Source organism: Mustela erminea, chromosome 18, assembly GCF_009829155.1.
Source record: "Mustela erminea isolate mMusErm1 chromosome 18, mMusErm1.Pri, whole genome shotgun sequence".
Taxonomy (NCBI): domain Eukaryota; kingdom Metazoa; phylum Chordata; class Mammalia; order Carnivora; family Mustelidae; genus Mustela; species Mustela erminea.
Window position 1 is genome coordinate 23952652 of NC_045631.1, and position 20690 is coordinate 23973341.

General features: G+C 49.3%; 1 long non-coding RNA gene across 3 annotated transcripts in view; it reads right to left on the reverse strand.

Annotated features, from left to right (window-relative positions):
* Positions 1 to 20690, reverse strand: part of LOC116578389 — an 85184-nt gene that overhangs the window by 54236 nt on the left and 10258 nt on the right. Inside the window, exon 4 of one of the 3 annotated variants that reach the window (XR_004280858.1) lies at positions 7328 to 7358. The exons of the other annotated variants lie outside the window; for them this stretch is intronic. This is a non-coding gene — a long non-coding RNA (uncharacterized LOC116578389). Of the gene's footprint in view, positions 1 to 7327; positions 7359 to 20690 lie in introns of those variants that run through there. 3 annotated transcript variants of the gene reach the window in all.

Sequence of the window (20690 nt, forward strand, 5' to 3'; positions counted from 1 at the left end):
TGGGAAGTATTTTGAAGGTGGAGCTCAATTTCTGCTCTCGGGTACTTGCAGCATGGACACCAGGGAGGCAAAAAGATGTCATCTCTTTCCACAACATGAAGATGGTGGGCGCAGACTGCAACAAGAGGAACTTGGAGTAGACTAAAGGAAGGACCTCCCGCCCCGGCTTGAGTTCACCCTTGTGAAGGAAGGGTCTCCTTGCCTAAAAAGCATTACAACGGTGCTAACCTGTGTGGGCACAGAAAAACCCTCTACGCCGAATGACCTGTTGGCAGCTCCTATAGTTCTTAGTGGGCAGAGGTGTAGGTCAATCTTTTAGGGTTTCAGTGGAGGTACACACGCCACCACACACATTCACACACACGTATCTTGGAGGCTGAAACACATGTGTTTCTCCCTGATGAGGCTCTGCAGCCCACCCCAGAGAGACTCACCAGCTCCTGAACTCTCTCTATGTGGCGGCACTGCGAGGGGAGGGCCCCGCATCCGGGCTGCCGGGCAGCGGTGCCCCCACAGACAGGCAGGAAGCCAGAGCAGACACTTCTATCTCCTCATCACTCCAGGCAGCCACCTCGGAGCCCTCGGCCTTTCAGGAAGCCAAGTCAGGAAATTAACAGGGAGCCAAGACGCCTGCAGACACCTGCCCGGAAATTCAAACCTGGAGCAGGTGGGGGATGGCTCAGGAGGCAGGGCCTATGATGGGACGGGTCTCCACGCACTGGACAGGGGACACAGGCAGGGGGTGGGCACCAGCCCTTTTTAGGGGGATATCCAGTGTCACCGATCACTCGACGTGGGCTGCCTGGGCTGGGACAGGAGGGCACAGCCAGCTTGTCCTGGGGAGCGTGCTCCACCCAAAAGCAGGAGGCCTCCGAGCAGAAGAGCCCGGGAAGCAAATTAGTGATTTGTTCTATGGCTGCCTCCACCTAAATCCCCGGGAGGATGTGACAGAGGGGACAGAAATTATGATGAGGCTTCTCCCTGAAACCAGGAGCCAAAAAGAGGCCGCATGAACACTGAAGCAAGCATGGGTTTTAGAGCAGGCCAAACCTGGGTTCAAACCCGTATTTTGTCACTTACAAGTTCTGCGACCTTCCGTCTCAGTTGTCTCATCAATGAGATGGGCATAGCAGTGGCCACATGCATTAGTCAGGATAGGTCAATTGTTCTAACAAATAATCCCTGAAATCTCTGTGGTTTAAAGACCTATTTCTTTTTTTTTTTTTTAAGATTTTATTTATTTATTTGACAGAGAGAGATCACAAGTAGATGGAGAGGCAGGCAGAGAGAGAGAGAGAAAGAGAGAGGGAAGCAGGCTCCCTGCTGAGCAGAGGGCCCGATGCGGGACTCGATCCCAGGACCCTGAGATCATGACCTGAGCCGAAGGCAGCGGCTTAACCCACTGAGCCACCCAGGCGCCCTAAAGACCTATTTCTTACCTGCAATCTACACCTTGGGGGAAGGAGAGCTGTGCCCCCTACAGCCATTCAAGAACCCAGGCTCTTCTTCTTAGACTACCCCAGGGACTTGGGACCTCTGGACCAGGGTTTCTCAATCTCAGTGCTGCTGACATCAGGGCTAGATCGTTCTTTGCAGTGGGGGCTGTGCTATGTATCCTGGAATGTTTAGCAACGTCCCTGTCCTCTACCCACTAGACACCAGTAGCATTTCCTCAACTTTTGACAACCAAAAATGTCTCCAGATACTGCCAAATGGACATCCCCAGCAGAAGAGGGAACAGAACCACCTTCTCTGAGAACCTCTGCTTGGGCCCTCCACAGCTAACCAACTGAGGAGAAAAAAGAGAACACATGGCATCTCACACAGGCAGTTTATAGGGGCCAGCCAAGGAAGCTGCAGAGCGCATTATGTTGCCCACAGTCCATTGGCCAGCTCAAGGTCACATGGCCCTACTGCTGGGCAGGCTGGGAAGTGTAGTCCACGGCTTGTCCTGGAGGAAAAGGAAACGGTGGAACACATAGTCTTGCCTCTGCCATACCACCTCTTGGGCTATTGGGATGATTTGATGAGCTAGGATTTTATGTAAATAAAATAAATAAGATGCATGGCACATGGAAGGCTCTCAACAAATCCTAATGACTAATATTCTTGGAAGGTCTGCATGAGCTCCATATCACACTGTGCACTTAGAATGCATTATCTCACTGGATCCCCATTTGCTGATAAGGAAACTCAGGTGCAGGGAGATTAAGTACCTCCTGCAAGGACGCAGAGTTGGTGGCTGGGGAAGGCGGACTCCAGCAGCATCTTGAGCCCTCTTCTACACTCTCTGCTAGATGGTAGTCTCTTGTCCCCAGTTCCCTCATCATCCTGTCACATGCAACATGGCCATTCAACAGTAATAAATTCACAACACATCTTATCTACACAAAGGAGGAAACTGGGGCCCTAACACGGGACTGCCCAGGGTCACTCCGCTAGAAAGCAGCTGAGCCAGAACTAGAACCCAGGCCACCTGGCTGCAGATGCAGCACTCTCTGGGGAGAAGGCCATTTCTGTCCTCTTGCCATCGGGTAGAGATGCTGGCAAAAATCTCTGCTTTCAGGGCACCTGGAGGGGTCAGTGGGTTAAGCCTCTGCCTTCAGCTCAGGTCATGGTCTCGGGGTCCTGGAATCGAGCCCCGCATCAGGCTCTCTGCTCAGCAGGGAGCCTGCTTCCCTTCCTCTCTCTCTCTCTGCCTGCCTCTCTGCCTACTTGTAATCTCTCTGTGTCAAATAAATAAATAAAATCTTAAAAGAAAAAAAATCTCTGCTTTCTGCACTCCCCTCCCCCATCTCTGCCTGGATCAGACCCTGCTCTGGGTCTGCCACACGTTTGCAGCATAACCCTTAGCAATCTCTTGTGGGTAGGCTTATTTTGTATGTCAGCCTGACAGGGCCACGGGGTGCCCAGATATTTGGTTAAACATTATCCTGGGAGTTGTCTGCATGAGTATTTCTAGATGAGATTAAAAATGGAATCAATAGAACGAGTAAAGCAGCTTGCCCTCCCCGGTGTGGGTGGGCCTCATCCAATCTGTTGCAGGCTTGAAATCGAACAAAAAGCCAGGGTAAGGAAGAATTCACTCTCTCTGCCTGACTGTTGAGCTTGAACACGGGTCTGGAGCTCACACTGTCGGCTCCCAGGTCTTCAGTTTGCCACCTGCAGATCTTGGACTTCTCAGCCTCTGTAACTGTGTGAGCCGAGTCCTCATAATAAGCAAGAGAGAGAGCTATAGATACATAGCTAGAGATGCACACATATGTATACACATTTACAGTTGACCCATGAATCACTCAGGATTTAGCGACACTGATCCCCTCTCCCCATGCATAACCTTGGACTCCCCAGAATTTAACTACTAATAGCCTGTTGTGGACTGGAACCCTTACTGAGAACATAGACAAATAATTAACCCATATTTTGCATGTTATACATATTATATACTCTATTCTTACAACAATGTAAATGAGGGAAAAGAAAATGTTGAAATCACAAGAAACAAAATACATTTACAACACTGTACTGCCTTTATTGCAAAAAATGCACATATAAGTGGACTCACAGTTCAAACTCATGCTGTTCAAGGGTCAGTAGTATATGTATGTATGTATGTATATGTGTATGTGCATATATATATATATATATATATATATTTCCCCCCACCCACCCATTGTTCCCATCTGCGGTCCCATTTAGACCCCTTATCAATCCTGTGAGGAAGGTGAGGACATGGCCTCCGTCCTACATGGTGCCCTGTCCATACAGCCAAGAAGAAGCAGAGCCACAGATAAAACACGGTCCTGTCTAGTGCCAGACCTAGGGCTTCCTCCCAGGACTCTTCCTTTCCAGTACTCTGGAACTCTGCCATTCTGAGCCAGAGCCACTCCCAGCCAAAGTCACCGACACTCTTGAACTCAGCCTGGGACAAGGCTCTAAGAAGAGAGACTCCTGGGGCGCCTGGGTGGCTCAGTGGGTTAAAGCCTCTGCCTTTGGCTGGGGTCATGATCCCAGGGTCCTGGGATCGAGCCCCATATCAGGCTCTCTGCTCAGCAGGGAGCCTGCTTCCTCCTCTCTCTCTGCCGGCCTCTCTGCCTACTTGTGATCTCTATCTGTCAAATAAATAAATAAAATCTTAAAAAAAAAAAAAAAAAGAAGAAGAAGAAGAAGAAGAAGAGAGACTTCTTGTTCTCAGGAAGGGCTTCCCAAACTTTGGACACAGGAGGGAAAAGATAATGCCCTTGCCCTCAAGAGGGGGTATCCTCGACTTCTCTTTCTCCCTCACCTCCACAGCCAGCTGGACCCCAAGTGGTATGGCCCGAGTCGATCTGGAAGGATTCAGAGGTAAGCTGAAGGCATCCTCCAGGGAGGCAGTAGCAGGATCAGGCCTAGCTGAGGAGGCTGCATGTTGTCCTGGTGCCCTGGCCCCCCTTAGGGGCAAGGTCAATATTACCCACCCAAATCCAGCCTGACCCTCCTGCCACACACAGATCCACCCCCAGGCAGGCCGCTCCCTCTCCTCCCACCTCCAGTTACCCCTAATCTAGCTCATGTTATGTCTCAAGTGGCACTGCATCCTTCTGGCTCCGTTCGTCCTCGTGGTTACCCACTTAGGTCAGAACCTCTTCGTCTCTTTCTGCAACGGCCTTCTCACTGGTCCCCAGCATCAGCTTTTACCCTGCCAACCCATGCCCTACAAGGCTGCCAGAATAATCTTTCTGACAAACCTGGCCATGTCACTTCCCTGCTTGAAACCTTCCATGGCTCGCTGACACCCTCTAGACAAAACCCAGACTTCTCAGTCAGGCCCACAAGACGCTGTGTTGGCTCCTGTTAGCCTGCCGCCCTTCAAGCATATCTTTGGCCGCTCTTCCTTGCCTTCAAAGCCTCTCAATGCCAAATTACTCATGTTTCCCTGAATACAGCATTGTCTCAAGCCTTCTTTCACTTTGCCTAAGTTGTCTCCTCCACATGAATAATTGCGTTCACTAGGGTACACAGCAAACTCATATTCATCCTTCAAAGCCCTGTTAGGACACCACCTTGACTCTGACGCCTTTCCTTACCACCTCCTCCCCATGAGAGCACTAATTCTAATACTTAATATGTCCTGGATGCTTATAGGCATTATCCTAAACCCACTACATGTGTCTCATTTAATGTAATCACCCAGCACTATGAGTAGCATGTCAGTTTTGACAATGCACCCCTACCACCCCATTCCTTAAACCTAGGTGGTTTTGTGACTGCCAACCAACAGAGTGCAGCAGAAGTGACACTGGGTGCCTTCCCCGGCTGGGTCACGGAAGACCACACAGTTTCCACCTTGGACTCTTGCTGTCCAGGCACTTTCTCTCAGGAGGCTCCCTCTCAGCAGCCACCACATGGGAAGAAGTTTAAGTCCAAGTCCAAGCCCTGCTCTGCAGTCCCCACTTGAGCCCAGCCTTGGAGTCATATATGAGAGAGAAGCCCCCAGCATGCTCATCGCCCCTAAACAATGACATCTTCCAGCAGAGGCCCCAGACATTGTGGAGCAGTCCATCTCTACTGCACCCTATCAAAATTGCTGACCACAGAATCTCTCAACACACAATAGCGTGGTGCTTGTTTGTACCCTGAGTTTTGGGGATGCTTGTTACACGGCAACAATAGTCACAAATCTATGCGAGCCCACCCCATTTTACAGATGAGAAAACAGAGGCACCACCAGGCTAGGTGACTTACCCGAGGCCCTAAGGCTAGGAGGGAGCTAAGCCAAGACCACAAGCTAGACAGTCAGTCAAGTTCCAAAGTCAGCCCTCTTCTGCTGTTTTCTCACAGCCACAACCATGGACTACTCCAGCTTCTGTCTCCCCCTTAGGACCGAGCTCCTTGTTGGTAGGGATGCGTCTCCTACCTCTGCCCCCAGCACTGGCTCAGTTCTGGGCACAATGCCAAGGCCAAGACCAGACCCAAACAGCATGGGGGGCCCCTGCAGCAGAGGCAAGGGGGAGGGTTCGGGCCACCAGAGCTGAGCCTGTCTGTGGTGCCATGGTCTCCCCACAGAGCTCCTACAGGACTGCCCTGATGATTCCAGGCCCTCACCCCACCCAAGCCTCTGACTCATATTCTGTTTAAATTGATGGTTTTATGCCCAGTCTGCTCCCCAGTAACCAGTGACCCAGCTGACAGTTTCATTAACAACAGCCTTTGGTGCCTCTCAGTCCAGCAGACCACACAGGCATGTGTCATCACTGACCCCAGAGCCCTGGCCGCCTCCCCGCACCCCCACAACAACATACAGGACACCCCAGCTTTGAGTTACATGTCTGAGGGTGCACTAGGTACCACCATGGGCCCCTCCCCTGCCACACTGCCCTGAGTCTGGAAGTGAGGGGAAAGCTCTCCAGTCTGAGGCCCCCCAACAGGTGCATCCACATCCGATAGGGGTCCCTCAGGGAAGAAGGAGCCTGGGACCAGGAGTCAGGACAGACGGAGGAGCACAGACCCTAGCTCTGTGCTGGGGCAATGCTGGCCTTGGGGAAGTCATTCCCCCTTCCGGGCTTGCCTTCTAGCTCCCAGAGTAAATCCCAAAGCGACTCCTCAAGAGTAGAAGTTTTGGGGAATTGCATGCCAAGAAGGGACTTCTCCTTCAGCCCCACTGTCCTCTGCTGTCCCACCAGCTGATGTTGGCAGACCACTCAGCACAGAGATAGAAAATCACTCGGCCGGGGTCTCACAGTTAGCAAGCAGGTAAGGCAGGAGCCAAATCCAAGCAGACCAGATCTAGCTGTGACCACTTAACCCTCTCACACCAAGGTAAATGCTTGGCACAGTGTGTGGCACACACCAGAGGTGGCCAACCACACTTTACCCCTTCCCACGGAGGAGGGAGAAGGACCCTAGGGGCCAAAGAGAGGTTCTGCCACCCCTCCTCTAGAGCAGGGGCAGACCCTCACCACCTACTTGTGGTTTCACTGAGCCCAAGCCCCTCGAGGATGAGGAAGGCGAGGAGGCCACTCCCAGCATGCCTTGTCCTTTTGTCCTCCTGCTTGCATAAGAAAGGGATCCAAGAGTTATTTACTGCGGAGATTTCATCGAGATGTTCTCACCCTTACTGTACATCCTTTAAAGGTGAAATAAAAATATCTAAAGGAAAAAAAAGAGGCTTTTTATTCAGCATCGTAAAAGCCATTGGCAGACGTTCCCCTGGAAGGGGATAAAACAGCATAAAACTCCACAGTGACATTGTTCCGGGAGAACCCTCCCAGCCAGCCTGTGCCTGGAAGGTGCACCTGCAGGGAAGGCTGCTGAGAGGGGCCCTGCACAGCTCTGGGCTCCATCAGGTCGGCCTGCTCCTGCATCCCCAAAGCCTGCAACTGGGACAGCAGGGTAGGGGCTTAATAAATGCTTGTTACATTCAAGAGTGAATCAAAGAATGACCACTGGAGAGTAAACACTGCCTGACTGTGCCTAGTAGGAGGGCAGGCAGTGGACCTGCGCCGCACGGTGCCGAGCCCCTTGAGACCGACTCCCTGGTAAATCGGAGAGATTACACTCTCACATCCACGCCTTTGTCCCTCTGCTCTTCTGCCTAAAGGGATTTTAACCCAGGCCTCTTGCCTCCATCTGTCTGCAATATCAGTCCCTCACACATGCCCTCTCCCCTACTTCCAACCTTGACCTCTAAGGGGTCTCCTCCTCCTCTCACTGGGTTCAGTGCTCTCCTGGGTGCTCCTCCAGGCTCTGTACAGTATCTTAGGTGCCTGTGTCTTCATTTATCCCAAGTAAAAGTATATTCCTCAGAACAAGGGTCCCAGTAGGAAAAGCTCAAAAAGTATGTCTCAGATGAATGAATGAATGAACGAAGGACATTTGCATGATCCTTGACACTTTACAAAGCTTCCCCCTAGAACTCTCACACTACCCACCCCACAAGTGGTATCCAGATTTGACATCATAAATCTCATTTTATATATAAGAAAGTAGGGACTCAGAGAAAAGCAAGAGTTGCCTGTGATAACATGAGCAGGTGTGTCCTTGAATCCAGTTCTACATCCTTCACTTTCCCACTTCACCAAGTTGAAATTCACAAACTGTCACTCTTGCCCAACACACACATACACACACACACACACACACGTGCATGCATATGCACATATCTGTACGCACAAACACAGAGATGAATACACACACGCACATAGGCACACACAGCAGCATACACACACAGATTTTCAGGTGTGCTCACACACATACAAGGGTGCACCCAAATACATATATATATGTACACGCACATACACACCTGTGCCAACAAGCAGAAATGATTGGTCCAGAAAGAAAAACAGGAGTTGAGGAAAGGCCCCCCTCAATGCCTCCCGCACCACTATCTGGCTTTGCTTTTTATTTTCAAACATTTAATTTTCACATCACCAGTTACTACATCAAAGCAGTTTTACCGCGGGTGCCCCAGACCCAGAGTTTCTAGCAGCTCTGATTCCAAATTCCTCTTCCCACTGGGTCCACAATGCCGATGGCATTTCTCTTCTCAGCAAATTCCACATGAGGAGCATGGAGAAGTAGGGGAAATGCTGGTGAAACCACCCCTCACCTCTGTTTCCAACTCTTGCTCACTTCCATTTAAATGCTGCTGAAAGGGTGATGCTCAGAATTCTGGCTAAACGTGGTAGAGAAAACCTCCTTCCTTTCCTGGTCCACTGGGCTCTTGTGCAGATAAAATGAGAGGGTGGATGGGGACGGACTGCAGAAACGCTAAGGTGCTGTGCACACACGAGGAAGTCACTCTTAACCTTGCTTCCTCCCAACACCCACTAATATGACTAAGGGATTTTGTTCAGACATAAACCAGACCAAGAGAAAAGGAGAGGAAGCAACAGCAACAAAACTGCCAAGGCTGAGGAGCAGATGGGTGAGTAACAACTGACTCAGGAGGCCAGAAAAGGCTGAAACCTAAGTTGGCCGTGGGGAAGTCCAGGTGCTGGCTGGTTCCTCGTGCAGAAGCCCAGAAAGTCTCAAATACGAGGAAAACCAGCTGCTCTGAGAGCTCGGCTCAAGTCAGACATAGACGGAAAATCTGCATATGGAGGAGTCAGACCCTACAGGCACAACCTCCATTCTTCCTCATAAGAGAGAAGAGCAATGGAATCTGAAAGGCTTTAAATTTCAGAACGTAAGTCCTCACCGAGGGCAAGGTGATGACAGAAAACACAGGTATTAAGGAAAAGTCTACATGCTTTGTACACCCACGCAATTTCCTGAGTGCTGGCAGCACAGTTCCCACCACCCAGGCTGCAGCTTAGGGGGACTCATCTCAGATGGAACAGTACAGCCCAAGAATAGACCAAGAGCAAGTGTCCCCCCAAACACCCTCGACTCTCTTGTCATACACAGGGCCCATGCACATGGGCTTTCCAGGAATCCAGGGCATCCAATACAAAAGACAGAGAATAAAAAAACTGGGAGAAAGAGGCTCAGATCAAAGAGAAGCAATTTAGGAAGGAGGATATCTCAAAACCCTAGAGTTATCCTTGTATAAGAGAAGATACTGCACCCTTGAAAAAAGAACAGGCTCCTATTAAAATAAAAAAAAAATTTAAAGAACATTCAGGAAATAAAAAGAACTTTGGAATTAAAAAAGAGAGAGAGAAAAATCCACTGGAGGGTTGATGAATAACATTGAGGAAATCTCCTAGAACATGAAGAGTGAGAATAAAATACAGGAGAAAAATGATTTAAAAATTCAGAAAACCAAGTCAGGAGATCCGACATCTAACTCATAGGCAATACAGAAAGGGAAAGAAATCAGAGGTAAGACAATGATCACAGAAGTAACATAAGCAAATGTCTTAGCATTGAAGGATATGAGTTTCCAGATTAATGGGCCCCTGATACCAAAGCACTTCATGGGAAAATTTCAAAACACTGAGGATGAAATTATTAAAGCCACCAGAGAGAAAGGGGGAAAGTTTGGTTCCATAAAAAAGATCAGGAAGCTGCATGGCATTAAATTTCTCATAAGCAGTCTCAGAAATTGTATCTCCCATGCTGCACCAAAATAAGAGCATAAACCAAGTAGAAATGGAGCTATGGGGACCAGGGAACATGATATCCAGACAGAAGAGAGGCAAAGGAGATTTCCAGGCAGTATCGAAGAAACCCCAGGATTAACGACTGCAGGTCCACCCAGGGAATGAGAGAGCAGAAGGATGGAGGACTCTACAAGGGATGTCTCCAATGAAAAAAATGAAACCAAGAGACCACAGATGCCTGTAAACACCCAGAGAGCTGATGCCCACGTTTGATACAGTGTGTGGGGACTCCAGGCTCAGAAAAAGGGCCCTCCTTCTAAAGTGCTTTCTTGGGGCACCTGGGTGGCTCAGTGGGTTAAGCCTCTGCCTTTGGCTCGGGTCATGATCTCAGGGTCCTGGGATCGAGCCCCCCATCGGGCTTTCTGCTCAGCAGGGATCCTGCTTCCCCCTCTCCCTCTGCCTGCCTCTCTGCCTACTTTTGATCTCTCTATGTCAAATAAATAAATAAAATCTTTAAACATAAGAATTATAAAGTGTTTTCTTTAGACCAGAAATGCTAGACTTCCTCTGCTTCCACCCCTTCACTGAAAGCAGTTCCTAGCTCCTCCTAAATCACAGCTGGTTGCTATGGAAATGATTGTATGTATAAGCAGAGCAAACACCTGGGGTACTCCTCTCTTCCAAAACTGGGCACGGGATGCTATTAAGGTATGGCTTAGTTTGCTGAGATGTGGGAGACATTCTATTAGGGTCCAGACAAGATGTTTACTTACTTATGCAGAACCTTCAACATCAGAGTGAGGTTACCTGGCAGAAATAGAGAAGAATGCACAAGAAGTTGAGGCGGAAACTTTGCATCCAGTGACAAAGACGGCCTGGAGTGGATATTACAAGGTTGGCTAACTTTTACATTTCATTTATTTATCTATCTATTTATTTATTTATTTATGAAGAGAGAAAGAATTTCAACTATGATAATGCAAGAAGTCCTCGACGTTGAGAAGTGGAAAAGAAGAAATTATAGAGCATGAGACTTTCACAAGACAGAGCAGTGCCTCAGGGTCCACAGCAGGTTATGCCAGAGAGCCAGGATCGGAACCCAGGGCCTTGTCATAAGCTTCCAGAATGTTCTTCAAGATCACCTACATCTCATTCACTCATTCTGCGAAAGTAGAATCCAGCATGTGTTCTGGGCCAGGCACTGGCGGCCCATAAATAAAATGACACAATCTAGTGACAAAGAAAGCCTGCGAACAGTAAACAGGCCCATGTAAAATAATGGGATGTGTGGTAGAGTGCAGGTTTGTACTAGGTAAAGTGAAAAGGAGTAAGAATTAGCCTTTGGGAGTCAGGGAAGGCTTCCTTCACATGGCTTAAAGGGGTGGATTGTCCAAGGGGGTGGAGGGAAGTGTGGGGTTGGCGTTCCAATCAGAGGGCAGAATCTACGCAGAAGCAGGACCAACAGTTGGGTTTGTGTGGAATATCGGGTCAGAGCTGTGAGATACAGATGGGAAGACAGGCTAGGCCAGATCCCGGACCTGCATTCGGGTCTCACAGAGGTGCTACCGGGGAAAGGTGGGTTCATAAAGATACTGGAGGGCTGGTAAGTCCTTGAGCCTCAGTGTATCTGGTGCATCCGCAAGTCACAACTTGAAAATCAGCTTGTAGAAGAGCCCCCACCAAAGGAGAAAATGGGAATCAAGAAGGAAGTTTATCTTAGAGGTCTCATGGTAAGCAGGAGAGTGGGACAGGAGAGGGGCTCTGTTCATCCTTTCTCCCCAACCTCAGGTCTTGGCTCCCCTCTCCTAATTCCCCAACTTCCCCATCCCACTCACAGTCACCCGGTCCCGGCCTGCAAGGTAATTATAAAGAAGTTAAACCGAATTACCCACGCAGGGTTTATTTTGTGTTTTTCTGCTGCTGCCGCTGCCAATTATGGTGCAATTAGACTGCCTTCATTAGCAAATGAGATTAGAATTAACATTGTTAATTACTCGTTCTGTTAAATGGGGAAGCGGGTGTGGTGGGGAGGGCATTGGGTGGGTGGTGGCGAGAAAGAGAGAGTGCAAGGCAAGGGGAGGTTTGCAGGCCCCCAAGGGCTCTGCGGTCCATGGGAGGAATGGAGATTTACCAAATGTCAAGACACGGGTAGAGTGAGACAAGATGGCATCTGCCAGGTCAGTAAAAGGGGGGCTTTACTCATTAATAACACTTACTATGGTTCCTTGGGTACTCAATCTGTGCAAAGCTTTAGACACATTATTCACTTAACCCTTGCAACCTTGTATAAAGTCGGTATTAGAATCCCCACTTTGGGAGAAGGAAACTGATGCTCAGAGAAGTTGGGTTATTTTCCCAAAACCACACAGCTGTAGTAGGTGGTAGAGTCAAGCACTTCTCCATCCCTGAGTGTCAGGACCTTTGATTCTCAGGAAAGGGGGCCCCATGTACATTATACTTTATATAGTGATAAAGTCAACTCATTTGATGTACAGATTTGCCCCATGAAGAAAACAGAAATTAACCTCATTTTCCTCCTGAGGAGGCTGAGATTCCAAGAGTTTAATCAGGGGTTGATTTACAGTGGCCTGCATGTCATATCCAGTGGGCCGCCTGTTTTTTGTAAATAAAGTTTTATTGGAACACAGGGATGCCCATTTATTTGTGTGTTATCCACAGTTTGCTTTCAAACTGAAACAAAAGTGGAACAGTTCCAAGAGTGACCGTATGGCCCACCAAGTCTAAAATAATTACTATCTGGCCCTTTACAGAAAACAGTTTGCCAACTCCTGGTTTAAATAATTAACATAGGGGCACCTGGGGGGCTCAGAGGGTTGAGCCTCTGTCTTCGGCTCAGGTCATGGTCTCAGGGTCCTGGGATCGAGCCCCACATCGGGCTCTCTGCTCGGCGGGAAGCCTGCTTCCTTCTCCCTCTCTGCCTGCCTCTCTGCCTACTTGTGATCTCTCTGTGTCAAATAAATAAATAAAATAATTTTTTAAATAATTAATTAACTAATTAACATAAAATCACACAGTGCCTGCATAAAGGTGTGGGATTTGAACCCAATTCTTCTGGCTCCCACTCCCAGACTCTTCAGCAACACTTGCCCAGAGGGAAAGGAGGCTGTTCCAGCTAAGCTAAGCTTCCAGGGAGCTCAGAGACATCTTCATTGGCCCCAAAGACAGAATCAGAGCAGACAATCCAAATTATTTCATCCAAACTTCAGAAATTTGATGAGGTTGGCTGCTTTCAGCAACAATCAATAGAAAACTCAATTATTAGTCATTTTAAAAATAAAGAGTTCATAATTTCTTATACTAAGAAGTCTGGAGGTAAGGCAATTCCAAGTCTGGGTTAATTCAGCTGAGTCCTAGGATACTATCCAGAGCCCAGATTCATTCTCTCTTTCCATTCATTCCTCAGCATCTTAACTACCTCCTTTGTGATCTTAATGTGGCTGCCAAAGCTCCAGACATCACATCCTCAACCTAACAACATCCTAAGGTGGTGGACAGGAGTAGCTGCTTCTTTTGTCTAGCCAGTTTTTCAGATCCAGAAAGCTTTTCCCAGAAGATGTACCCCTTCTCCACCAACAAGCTTCCTCTCTTAACTGTCACTAGCCAGAACTGCACGACGTGCCTGTGCGTGAACATCACCAGCCAAGGAAATGGGATTGCCATGCTTGGCTCGGATTAGTCGGGATTCACTCCTGAGGTCAGGAGGATCCCAGGCTTCCCTGAAAATCATGGCTGCTGGCACCTGAGTTCTGACAGCAAGAAAGAAGCAGGCAGAGGGCGGCTGGCTGTCAAAAAGCCGATAGATGGAAACTTTAGGATTCCTATTCTATTGGTCATGTGGAGAGTCCTAACCCCCAAGGTCTAGGAAAGAGACACAGGCCACCTTATTCATGTCTCTTTTCAATGTTCTGTTGCCTCCTCTTACTGCAGGAGGCAGGAAGATCCAGGGGAAGGGTTCATCTCCCCAGGGGCCTGGACTCTAACCCAGAGCATAGGCACAGATCCCTCCAGAGACCCTTTGGTCTTTGGTCCTCCCTTCCCCTTCCCCACACCCCCGCCCAGAAAAGCCAAGGTTTCATGGGCATCCCCCCACAGTGTTCCCTCCTTAGTTCATGTTCTCTCACCTTCCTGTTCAGTGACCTCACAAGCCATAAGCTGTGCATCAAGAAGTAGAGGCCTGAGTGGCCCCAGGCAGTGGGCTGGACCAATGCCCCCCCCTTTCTGAGAGGTACTCAGAACTGTGTCCACTTGTGCCAAATGCCAAGATGGAAGAGCCAGGCAGATGGCCTGGCCTGGGTTGGGTAGGGCATGTCCTGGTGCATGGAGACTCCTTCTCCCCTTCATCCTTGCACAGGCTAGTAATTCATACCCTCTCCTCCTAGATTCCCAGCACACTTTCTCCCCCAACCTCTCCCTTTCCCCCTCCCCCCTTCATTTCTTTTAGACCCTGGACATCTGGGTTCATGCATCTTTGCCAGGACTTCCTTCCTGCCATCTGGGCAGGATTTGTGAGGCAGAGAGATTACCCAGGCATTTAAAGAAGGCTCATGGAGAAGGGTGTCAGGCAAGGTGGGTCCCATCTGGGTGCCACCTGTCATACAAAGGCTCAGGGGCAAATTCCACAAGGCCACATGGCCTTCATTAAGAACGAAGCGTTAGTGGAGGGTAGGGAGGACTAGGCATGGAGTCAGCTGGGGAAGGCCTGGGCCTCCTGCCTCCCGTCATCTCCACTGATGGTGCACCAGAGTCAGGCCATCTACTGATGGCCAGTGTAGGTTTGCATTTCCGGCAATGTGGTTGACAGGCTCAGTCATGGGGAAATCTCCAGTGTGCAAGAGAAGCGAGGCATGTCCCCTCGCACCTGGGGTCAGTCGGGCAATTTATTCTGCGGTGGGAGGCCTTGCATTAACTACACTGTGTGTGTGTGTGTGTATGCACAAACACACATGCACACACATGCACACACATGCACACACACACTCTGCCTGCTGGCCTTTGACTTGACTTGGCTGCTGGGATAGAAATAAACATCTCAATCTTAAGCAATTCCTCTAGTTGTGGCAACTGGGGCCCAGAGGAGCCCCGTTTCCTTTCCCTGTCCTGTTACATCCCTATCATGGCTAGGTTTTCCTCAAAAATCCTCCGCACTCAGAGTATTGAGCACTCAACTATTAAGCTTCTCCAGCTGCCTCCTGGAGACTAGGGGGTTCTTTTGTCCCTTCTTCTTTGCTCTGAGTTCTCAGGGCTCAACGAACAGGCATCTGGATGATTGATGAGCCTCCAAGTCTCATGCCCTCTCCCTTCCAAATAATCCTAGCCATGTGAGACTCGCCCCTGCACCAAAGTCAACCCCTTAGCTCTCCTGTCAGATGCTGTGCAATTGACCCCAAACCTGGTGGTGACCCTAAAGGGAAAATCTAACTCACCCCTAAGGGGAATGGCCAACTCCATGGGTTGGACACAGACATGAGAGATCCCAAAGAACAGAGAAGGAAGGGGTTTAAATGACCTCTTGCTTGTCCTAGTTCAGATTGGAGAGACCAGTGGTCCCAGAGAAGAGATTTATGTCCTTGAAACTTGAGGGGTGGGCATGGACTATGATGCAGAAATAGGTTAGAGTGTCCTTCTGCCCACAGGTGGCTGTCCTCAGGCTCAGCTTCCAACAGGGCAGAGGCTCCCCCCGGCCCACCTCTGACCTGCAACTGCCCACAGCCCCAGCAGCCCAGATATACTGCCAACTCCTCTCAACAGCTGGTATTCATGTCCAGATTGCCTGGAGATAAGCAGTAGAGGTTTTATAAACAAGCAGATGAGCCTGGAGTTGGGGGTCAGTGCCTCCCTAAGATATGCAAACTCCCTCTAGTGTTAAGGCCCAGAAAACCCAGGATGATGGGAGGAGCAGGGGCCCTGGCCTTCCCTTCTCTTGTTCATCCTGGCTTTGTACATTTCCCCTTTCCGAAACAGAGCCTTTTCCCAAATGCCACACTTGGCATTTGGAATTCCCAAGTCCCAAGCCCTGGTGCAGGAGAAGTAGCCACCCTAAAGTTGTCCTGCCCGGCCCAGCAGACAGGTTGAGGGTAAGGGAGAAAAATGAGAGACAGAAATTATTTCAGCACCCGAAACATGCCAGGTGCCTTATGTAAGGAAATCAGTGATCAGGGTGAAGTTTGCCATCTGTAAAGTGGAAAGAACAGCACAAGTGTGGGAAGGCTGAGATGATGGAGTTAGGGGGTTGTAATCAAAGTCAAGAGGAGTTGGAAAGGCCAAGTTCAGCGAGGAGCCTGCCCTTAGTACATATGGAGAGGAATGGGGGCCCAGAAAAGTGAATTAGGGCTAAATCCCAGAAGGCTTTGAATGCCAAATCAGAGACTCTGGAGATACCTGATAGGCAACGAGGAGCTATCAAATGTTTCTGAGCAAGGGAGGAACCCATGAGAGCCATGTACCTAGCAGAAACATTAGGACAGCTCCTGGCAGGGAAAATTGGGAAATGTCCCCCCAAAATAAAATAAAAACCAACAGAAAACAGAGTTCATTGCCTGTCATCTTGATGAGGCAAATATTCCAGTTCCAGGCAAATGAATTTAAATGACTAAAGACATTCCAAGGCATGAGCAGGAGCTGGGTTGCTGGGGCCAGATGGTGTGGTGCTTTCCGACCACTGACAAATCCATCTCCCATAGGTGGCCAGGAAAAAATGTAAGCTCTGGGCCAGATCCCATCCACCTGACACTCCTGTTAATAACAAAGGCTAATTAGCATGGCTTTTAAGCATCCATTACATTAATTTAACGTGAAAATCTAATGGGGCTTTATTGGAATTTTTTTCGGCAAAATTAACCCTGCGGGTTTCTTACACATGTTTTCATTAGGGGTTGTGAGCAGTGGAGATAGTCAGAGAATTAGAATTAGCCCTTGTGGTTTTCCCTCTAATCCAACCCTTCTGCCCCCAAGCCCCCAAGTATGTAAGTCTTTGTTTGGCAAAGTTCTGGTCCCCACACCAAATGGTTCCCATAAAGGACCATGTTGATGGTGGTGGGGGAGGACAAGCCCTGAGGTTTAAGCACATATGCCTCTCGGATTCAGACATATCCCAGCCCAGCCCATCCCAAAGCCTGCAGTTCTGGACCCTGAAGAGTCTCTCAGCTTACCAGGACAGGATCCCTAGATAGGGAAGCATTCACCATCTGATGGTTTCACCCAAGCCCGTTCCCCACTCTCCTACTCCTGACTCTTTTCCAGCTAGGGGTGGTTATGTAACCCAGTTCAGGCCTACAACAAATTGGAGCCACAGGGGAGGGCATCCTTCCCTGAATTTTAAAAAAAAAAAAAAATGAAACTAACTAGAAAAATGCCTTCTGCACATTCATCCATCCCTCTTCTTCCCACCGGGAACATGGATGTAAGGCATGGAGCAAAAGCAACCATTTTCTGCCATGAGGATAAAAACTCCATGCTGGATGTTTTGTGATGGGGAGGGGAGCAGGCAAAATGGAAAACAGGAAGAGCCAGGGCTCCTGATGCCTCATTGAGCCGAACATGGTACTTCTTGTAAGAAACTCTTTACTGACACAAGTCTCTGTAGGTCAACTTTGCTGCTACTTGCAGTCAAAAACAATCCTAACTGATATCGCCGGATTCTGGTCTCACATTCTGTGTGACTTCGTGCAGATCCCTACATATCTCTGAGTATTGATTTCCTCACTTATAAAATAGAAGGATGAAATAAAGCATGATTTGAAAAAGACTTTTTTTTAGCCAATAGACCTAACAATCACACCCACTCCGGTGAAATTGTATTCCATGAGTTTATAAATGTAATCCAAGGGTAAATGCTCAAGCAAGCATGGGAGTTCGGCAGTCCTGCCTGCTGGGCACCCACCCCACACCAGAGAAGCCCCAAAGACACCTCTGGGAACCCCAGTACTCCAAAGAGCACAAATGGTGAAACCACCAGCATTAAAGAGATCTGAGGGCTTCTCTGGCTCTGACACCATGTAAGTTTGCCCCCAGAAAGCATCAAGTAGCTCTGGAACTTAGAAGCCAGCGTGGCAAGCAGAGTTCTAGAATAGTGCTTCCCTCCACCTCTGGTGTGCATGTGGCCTCTTGGGGATCCTGATAAAATGCAGAACCTGATTCAGCAGGTCTGTAATGGGGCCTGATTTCTAACAAGTGCCCAGCGATGTCCATGCCCCTGGCCCACAGACCTCACTTTGAGGAGCAGGGAGGAAAGCACTGTCCCAGAGTCAGGCATTCAGGGCTCTGAATGCTGACTCTGCCACTTCACTTGGAATTTCGGACAAGTTGCTTGACCTCTCTGAGCTGAATATGAGGATCACTGCACAGAGTGTCCAGACATACTGTGGACGCTACCAGGCTGAGTCACACTGTAAAAGCCAGGCAGGGGCTGCGGTAGGGGCAAGCTGGCCAGACAGGACTAGGGCTGACACAGGGTGGGCAATAGAAAATAGGTGGTAAGGGGTGCCTGGGTGGCTCATTGGTTAAGCATCTGCCTTAGGTTCAGGTCGTGATCCAGGAGTCCTGGGATGGGGTCCCGTATAGGGCTCCCTACCCAATGGGGAGTCTGCTGCTCCCTCCGCCCCTCCCCTTGCCCCTGCCCTTGCCCCTGCTCATCCTCTCTCTCTCTCAAATAAATAAAATCTTAAACAAAAAAAAAAAAAAGGAAGAAAGGAAGGAAGGAAGGAAGGAAGAAAACAGATGGTGAGAAGGAGGGAAGGAGAGATTAGGGTAAGTATGTCAGAATATTTGGACATTAAAAGAAAGTGCAAATTATATGCAAATAGCATCACTCTAACAATAATGCGATTGGATAAAGACCCCTCTGCTTGGGGATGTCCCCCATCCCGCAGCCAGAGTTCAGAAGTGGCCCCGACTTTAATGTCCCACTGCCTTCCCAAGCACCAGTCATCAAGATGGGAAGGAAATCACCAGGGAAACTTAACAAATATCTGCTCCAGCCTCTATCCCCATTTTGCAGGTGGAGAAATTGAGACCCAGAGAGGTTAAGCAACTTGCTCAAGATAACACAGCTAGAGGGTAGCTGGCTGGGCAGTCCCCCCAGGTCTCCTGCCCACGACTGTGTATGAAATGGTGATGGCGAGTCAGGGAAGCATGAAAAGCCCTGAGAAGGAGCCAGGCTGAAGGAGGCAGGAAGAACATGACATGATGCTGTCACTGCGCCAAATAAGACAAAGGCCTTTTGTCAGGCCAAGCAGCCGAAACAAGAAATAAAGATGTTGGGGGCTCTTGCTCCCTAATTAGTGTCAGTGCTTCTCTTTCACCCTTCCCTGTGCAGGTGGCAAATCTAGCTGCCCTGAGGGGCCCCTCTCCTCCCCAGCTCCCTGAGGATCTTGGCAAGACCAGCAACTGCAGAGCTAGGGCCTGAAGGGCGGACTCCTCCTGCCTGCACCATGTCAGAAAAGCAGCTGGACTTTGGTGTTACCTAAGCCTAGCTCCCAAACCCACCTCTGCCACAAACTGGCTGTCCAACCTTAGGCAAGTGTCTGCCTTCTCTGGTCTTTGGGCTCCTTGGCCATAAAATGGAGACACAAATTCTTCCACACCAAGGAACATTCAATGAAAGACAAAGGTAGGATGTGCCTGGCACAAACAGGCCTTCAGTGCGTGTGACCTTTTGCCCTCTTCCCTGCCATCTGGTGACAGGCACAACCCTGCCCTTGGGGAGTTTCTAGGCTGCAGAAGTTTCGTGCCTGAGTAATTCAGAAGCCCTTTACTCTTGGGTACCTGGGATGATACTGTCCTAGCACTAGCTGACTTTTTTTCCTTGAGATTGAAGTTTACTCAAGCCAAGATCCAAGTGAATCTGCCTCTCTGAGCTCACAATGAAAGACAATTTAGGGAAGAGGAATGACCAAAAGCAAAGAGTTAGAAATTACTGAGTCAACCAGCCAGAAGTGGGCCAGGACCATTCACCCCACTGAGCAGTGTAGGAAGTAAAAGGGACAAGAAGATGATGAGGCCACCCTAAGGACCTCAGAGACCAAGAAGGAAGCACTGGCCACAGGCCACAGGGCTGGTTACTGATTCGTGCAAGAGAGAACCATGGCACCCCCACTGCTGTGAGCAGCAGGGATGTCCCTAGCCAGGTGGGAGAAGGAGCTGCTGGCCCACTGAGGGGTCATGCCTTTTTGCCTCTTCCTGCCTTGCCCATTTCTACATTCCACAGACTGGGAACTCAACTCACCCTGCCCCTTCACATGGGCTTCTCAGATTTAAGCCAAACTCCAAGCCCCTCTACACCCAGGTTCATGGAGTATAGGTCATTCTGCACTGGTCTTCTGGTTCTTTCCTTCTCTGTTGTTTTCCATGGAGCATGAGTCTTCAAAGATTTGGTCTACTTATTATTCTTCTCTTGTTTATACCCCCACCCCTCTTGTGTGCGCATTAAGTGTGGGTCTGGTTGGCCCAAACTGATAACACCCTTGCACTACACCCTGCACCTGCCCTGACTCTTAGAGAGGGTATCTAAGCCACAGAGGCCCAGGGCCCAACTACAATAACCACAGAGCACCTCCCAGGCATGCCCAGGAGTGAGACCAGAAAGAGCTCTACATGGGGTCCAGATTCTCGGCCCAATGTTGCTCTCTACTTGCTGTGTGACACTGG